We start from the raw sequence: 7239 nt of genomic DNA on the forward strand, positions 1-7239 counted from the left end.
AACAAATAACATATTATTTCACAAAACACGTAAATTTATATAAACAATTCAGATTCATACATAAAGTTATGGATTGGTCATATGTATATTCCCTCATTGTGATCTTCCCGAATTGCTTGTACATCGTCAAGTACTGGGGCCTCATCAAAATTTATCGCTGTTTTAAATGAATGAGTGTCAGCAATATGAAGGTTACTCAAATTCTCTTCATTAACATCAATTTGTTTCTTGCCATGAAGAGCAACAAACCAATGTTCAGTTGCAAGATCTTTTACATAAAAAACTTGAGATGGTTGATGTGCCATGATAAAAGGCTCGTCTCGATAACCCACCTTTCGAAAATCAACTAGAGTCATACCCGATTCATCAATTTTGACACCACTCTTATTATCAATCCACTTACATTTGAAGAGTGGAATAGTGAACACAGTATAGTCAACCTCCCATATCTCTTCTATTACACCATAGTACGTCATTGACCCAATTACCGGATTTTGATCTTTGGATGTGGAAAATTGCAGCGACTCAGCTTCAAGACTCACTCCACTATTTTGTACTGTGCTTTTATCATCCAAAGACTTTGTGTAGAATGTGCAATTATTAATTTCATAACCTGTAGAAGTTACGACATCAAATTTCAATCCATTTGCTAGCCACATCAAAGTCTCAGAAGATTGTGAATCTTTCAAAACCTCAGATTTAAACCAAGGCATGAACGTTTTGTTATGCTCCATCAACTGCCATTTCTCTTATTGTCTTGGATGTTGTTTCTTTACAATGGCTTTGTGTGCAGATAAGTAAGGGATCACCTCATCAGTGTTGTTCAATATGTATAGATGTGCTTGCAATAGTTCTGCGCGAGATTTGGTTACCACATTCACACCCCGGATGTTGTTACTTATAGAACACCTGTTCAACCATGATCTAGGAGGAACTCCTATCGGATTTGCTTTTGTCATGTAATCTGAACAAAACTCAATACTTTCTTCTGCTATATACCTTTCAATCATTGAAGCTTCTGGACGATATTGATTTTTCACGTACCCTTTCAAAATCTTCATATAGCGTTCAATAGGATACATCCATCTTAAGTATACTGGCCCACAGAACTTGATTTCTCTTACCAAATGAACAAGCAAATGTACCATAACATCAAAAAAGGATGGAGGGAAAAACATCTCCAGCTGACACAAGATGATAACAATCTCACTTTGAAGGTCATCTAACTTTAAAGGATCGATGACTTTACTACAAATTGAAGAGAAAAATGAACACAAACGAGTTATAGCTTGTCGAACATTTTTTGGCAAAATTCCACGAATAGCCACCAGTAACAATTGTTGCATTAAGACGTGACAATCATGAGACTTCAGGCCAACAAGCTTCAAATCCTGCATTGACACTAAACTCTTAATATTTGAAGAGTATCCTTGTGGTACCTTGACACTTTTAAGACAAAGGCAAAAACTTATCTTTTCTTCTCTAGACATGGTGTAACATGCGGGAGGCAAATAAGTACGCTTACCAGCGTCCCTTGGTGCCAAGTCTTTGCGAATATTCATTTCAAGCATATCCAACCGAGCATTTACTCCATCTTTTGTCTTTCCTTGAATGTTAAGTAGTGTACCAATCAAGCTATCACACACATTCTTCTCCACATGCATTACATCTATGCAGTGTCTAACCTCTAACTTCGACCAATATGGAAGATCAAAAAATATTGATTTTTTCTTCCAAGGGCTCGTTGTAGATGATTTCTTAGAGGTTTTCCCAAATACATGATGTATTTTATTAACTTTTTCATGAATTTGAAAGCCATTCAATGGAATTGGTGCATCATCATTCTCTTGATGTCCATTAAATGATTTTTTTAACCTTCGATAAGGATGATTCGATTGCAAAAATCTTCGATGGCGCATATATACTGTTTTCCTTCCGTATTTCAATTGATGAGCTGCAGTATTTTCTTCACATATAGGACATGCTTTATGACCCTTGACACTATATCCTGACAAATTACCGTAAGCTGGAAAATCATTAATTGTGCAAAATAACATTGCACGCATCATGAAAGTCTTAGAAGTAAAAGCATCAAATGTTTCAACCCCATCCTCCCACAACATCTTCAAGTCTTCAACTAGTGGACTGAGATAAACATCTATGTCATTTCCAGGCTGTCTTGGACCGGATATCATCATAGACAACATCATGTACTTTCTCTTCATGCAAAGTCCAGGAGACAAGTTGTAAATAAATAATATAACGGGCCAGCAGCTGTGGTTGGTACTTAAATTACCAAATGGATTCATTCCATCAGTAGCTAAACCAAAGCGAATATTTCTACATTCTTCACCGAATTGGGGGAACTCGTGATCAATATTTTTCCATTGCATTGAATCAGCTGGATGACGAAGCAGGCCGTCACATCTTCTCTCATCTGCATGCCATCGAAGGTTTTTAGCGTCTTTTGGATTCGCAAACAAACGCTTAAGTCTAGGTACGATTGGAAGGTACCAGACTACTTTCAAAGCGGGTCCATCCTTTTCTAACTCACCTTTATCTTCATTGTTGATTTTCTCCTTGTACCGTGATAAGCCACACTTCGGACACTTTTTCAATCCTTCAAATTCTTTCCTATAGAGTATGCAATCATTAGGACATGCATGTATCCGTTTATACTCCATACCCATCGGACAAAGAATTTTTTTGGCATCATAGTTGCGAGTGGGTAGTGTATTTCCATCTGGAAGCATTTCATTCAACAACACTAATAATTCTGTGAAACTCTTATCGGTCCACCCATTAGTCGCCTTCAAATTCATCAATCTTAACACCGCTGACAACCTTGTAAACTTAGTTGAACCAACATACAACGGAGTCTCTGAATCAGTAGAGATTGTCTCATACACGTGCGCTTGGGCAAAAGCTTCAACGCCAACATCACGAATCATGTCCTCTAATTTGTCTTCTTCATGTTGATCTTCCACGATGGAATCCACAAAATTTTCAGTTCGGGAGACAGTTGGAAAGTCTATTAATTCGCCATGCCATGTCCATATTGTATAACTTGGAAGGAAACCATCGCAAATAAGATGTTCCCTAATTGCAGTTGCATTCAACTTTCTCGCATTCAAACAATTCACACAAGGACATCTAAACTTCACTTCATCATCACTTCTACCTTCATAACGTTGCGCAAATTGTATAAATTCTTCTACTCCTTTCTCATACTCAACACTGATGCGTGGCAAGTAAATCCAGTCTCGATCCATACGTTTATATACTGAAATTGTGTGAACAATTTCAGTAATCTTTAAAATTTCAGTACCCACAGTCGGACAACAGGGATACTACGTCAACACTATCAAAAGTTTAAAATAAATTCTCATGAAATTGATACATACTAACTCCTAGGATCCAAATTATCTTCTAGTACAAACAATCCAAAATTTCTTCCATATTTTTAATAATCTCAAATTCAAGATTGAAAATATAAAAACATACAAGCAATCCAAAAAAATTAAATCCAGCGGATCCAAAAATAATCCAAATCGTAAAAATAAACATACCAAGGAGCGGTGGATTGAATGGAGGCAATGGCAACGGCACCAGAAGAACCTCCTCGAGCTGCGTGCAGTGGCGGTGGAGGCAGACTGAACAGAATTGCAGTAGCCGTTGGTGATGGTTGCTCAAAGAACAAACACGCTGCGGCTCCGGTGGCAGTGCACGACTCCTCAAAGGTGCAGCGACGGTGGTGGTTGGTCGAAGAAGAAGAAGAAGTCGCGGCGGTGCGGTGCTGCGACGAAACGATGCCCTGGAACGTCGGAGGTGTGCGGGACGGTGGCGCAGAGCTGCGCTGGTCGTCGGAGAAGGGCGGAGCAGTGCGGTGGTGGTTGGTCGAAGAAGAAGAAGCCGCGGCGCTGGAGCGTCGAGACGGTGGCGCAGAGCCGCGCTGGAGCGTCGGAGGTGCGCCGGAGGTGCGTCGGACGATGGGACCTGTGCGTGAAGGTGGTGTTGGTCGTCGGAGAACTGAAGGTTGGCCGAAGAAGACGAATTCGCAGAAGAACGGAGAAGATGAAATCGCAGAACAACGAAGGAATTGGGGTTTTTTAACCCTACGAAGAGATACTGCCTCGGTTATTCGAAACCGAGGCATATATTACACTTACTGCCTCGGTTATTAAAGAACCGAGGCATATTCCTTCAGTAAAAAAAAATAAAAAATTCAAATTAGGGGTCAACGCAGTGGTCAAAATAATTAAGTGTCTCTACTGCCTCGGTTAAGAGAGAACCGAGGCATATTGCATCAGTGAAAAAAATAAATAAATTAAATTAGTGGTCAACGCGCTGAGTCAAATTTTTTTAGCACTATATGCCTCGGTTATTATGACAACCGAGGCATAAAAGTTCAATTTAATTACAAAACTGCCACCGCGTGCTTTTATGCAGCGGGTCCGCATGAACCGAGGCATATACAGCGCTGTAAAAGCTCTAAAATACATTAGTGTCACTTTCTCACTTTCTCACCTCACCGTAACTTCTCTCATTCCATATATATATATATATATATATAAAGCAAACCATGTACATGTTTATCCAAATCATCATTATCTTCCTTTTTTTTTTCTTCTTATCTTTTCTTCTTATCTTCTTATCCTTTCTTATTCTTTTCTTTTTTTTTTCTTTTTCTTTTCTATATTATTTTTGTTCTCTTTTAAAAATTCTTCATATATATATATATATATATATATATATATATATATATATATATATATATATATATATATATATATATATATATATATATATATATATATATTTCACACACACCTATTTAATTAAAATATTTTTACCTAATATATACATATACATATATATATATATATATATAATATTTGTTTTGTTTTATTCTTATTATTTTCAATAAGTAAAATTACATCATGATAAAATATATTTTTTAATGTTTAAAATGCATTTAGATAAAATATGAAACATTAGTAAAAATATAACATTTTCTAATTGTTTTATTTAAAATAAATAATACAGTTTATTAAAAAAAAGGGATGTTACAGGAAGTGGCATGTGGGACGTGGGACGTAAGACGTGAGACGTGAGATATGAGACGTGTAACGTGAGACGTGTAACGTGAGACGTGTAACGTGAGATGTGGGACGTGCGACGTGAGACGTGAAACGTGAGACGTGGGACGTGCGACGTGAGACGTGAGACGTGGGACGTGGGACGTTGGACGTGGGACGTGAGACGTGAGACGTGGGACGTGGGACGTGGGACGTGGGACGTAGGACGTGGGACGTGAGACGTGAGAGGTGAGACGTGAGTCGTGGGACATGGGACGTGGGACGTAAGACGTTGGACGTGAGACGTGAGACGATAGACGTTGGACGTGAGACATGAGACATAAGACGTGGGACGTGAGATATGAGACGTGTAACGTGAGACGTAAGACGTGATACGTAAGACGTGAGAAATGGGAAATGGACGTGAAACGTGAGACATGGGACGTAAGACGTGAGACATGGAACATGGGACGTGGGACGTAAGACGTGAGACGTGAGACATGAGACATGAGACATAAGACGTTGGACGTGAGACATGAGATATGAGACGTGTAACGTGAGACGTAAGACGTGAGAAATGGGACATGGACGTGAAACGTGAGACGTGGGACGTGCGACGTGAGACTTAGAACGTGAGACACGGGACGTGGGACGTGAGACGTGAGACGTAAGACGTGAGACGTAAGACGTAAGACGTGATACGTGAGACATGAGACGTGAGACGTGAAACGTAAGACGTGAGATGTGGGACGTAAAACGTGAGACGTGAGACGTGAGTCGTGGGACGTGAGTCGTGGGACGTGAGACAAGAGACATGAGATGTGGGACGTGATACGTGGGACGTGGAACGTGGGACATGAGACGTGGGACGAAAAACATGGAATGTGGGACGTGAAACGTGAGACGTAAGACATGGGACATGAGACGTGGGACGTGGGACGTGAAACGTGAGATGTGAGACCTAAGATGTGGGACGTGGGCCGTGAGACGTAGGACGTGGAACATGGGACGTGGGTCGCTGGACGTGGAACATGGGACATGGAACGTAAGACGTGAGACACAAGACGTTGGACGTGAGCCGTTAAACGTGAGACATGAGACGTGAGACATGGGACGTGAGATGTGAGACATGGACGTGCGACGTGAGACGTGAGGCGAGAGACGTTAGACGTGAGGCGAGAGACGTTAGACGTGGAATATGGGACGTGGGACATTAGACGTGAGACGTGAGACGTAAGACGTGAAACGTGGGACGTGAGAGGTGAGATGTGAGAGGTGAGAGGTGAGACATGGGACGTGAGACGATAGTCGTAGGATGTGAGACGTAGAACGTGAGACGTGGGACGTGAGACTTTGGACGTGAGACGTGGAACGTGAGACGTGAGATGTGAAACATGGGAGGTGAGACGTAAGACGTGAAACGTAAGACATGAGACGTGAGACATGAGACGTGAGACGTAGGACGTGGAACGTAAGACGTTGGACGTGAGCCCTTGAAAGTTAGACATTAGACGTGAGACGTGGGACGTGGAAAGTGGCATGTGAGACGTGGGACATAGACGTGCGACGTGAGACGTGAGACGTGAGACAAGAGACGTGAGACGAGAGACGTGGGACGTGAGATGCGGGACGTGGGACGTGAAACGTGAAACGTGGGACGTGGGACGTGGGCGTGGGACGTGGGATGTGAGACGTGGGACGTGAGACGTCAGACGTCAGACGTGGGACGTGAGACTTGAGACGTAAGACGTGAGACGTGGGACGTGAGACATGAGTCGTGGGACGTGAGACGTGGAACGTGAGACGTGGAACGTGGGACGTGGAACGTGAGACGTGCGACGTGCGACGTACGACGTGCGACGTCCGTAAACACTAAACCTTGAAATTTATATTCATAAACTTTAAAGCTTACAATTTAATTGAAAATTTTAGAAGTTTAATAAAAGAATTGTTAATGTATCAATAAATTTGTACTATCAAATTTAAATTATACTCTTGTAAAAAATGTATTAATAAAAAGAGATTAAATACATATAAAATTGAAAGAATAAAAATATGAGGGTAAAAGTAATAATTAATGTTTATTTAACACATAAAAATCAAAATTATGAGGATAACAACAATAATTTATATTTATTGAACTCTTAAATGAGCAGAAGAA

At 40.8% G+C, this 7239-nt stretch overlaps 1 pseudogene; it reads right to left on the reverse strand.

The window, feature by feature from the left end:
• Positions 1–77: 77 nt before the first annotated feature.
• LOC146887293 (uncharacterized) lies at positions 78–3272 on the reverse strand (annotated as a pseudogene).
• Between the last annotated feature and the right edge of the window lie 3967 nt (positions 3273–7239).

Source organism: Vigna unguiculata, chromosome 4, assembly GCF_037176805.1.
Source record: "Vigna unguiculata cultivar grain cowpea cultivar isolate G323 ecotype 2 chromosome 4, ASM3717680v1, whole genome shotgun sequence".
Lineage (NCBI taxonomy): Eukaryota > Viridiplantae > Streptophyta > Magnoliopsida > Fabales > Fabaceae > Vigna > Vigna unguiculata.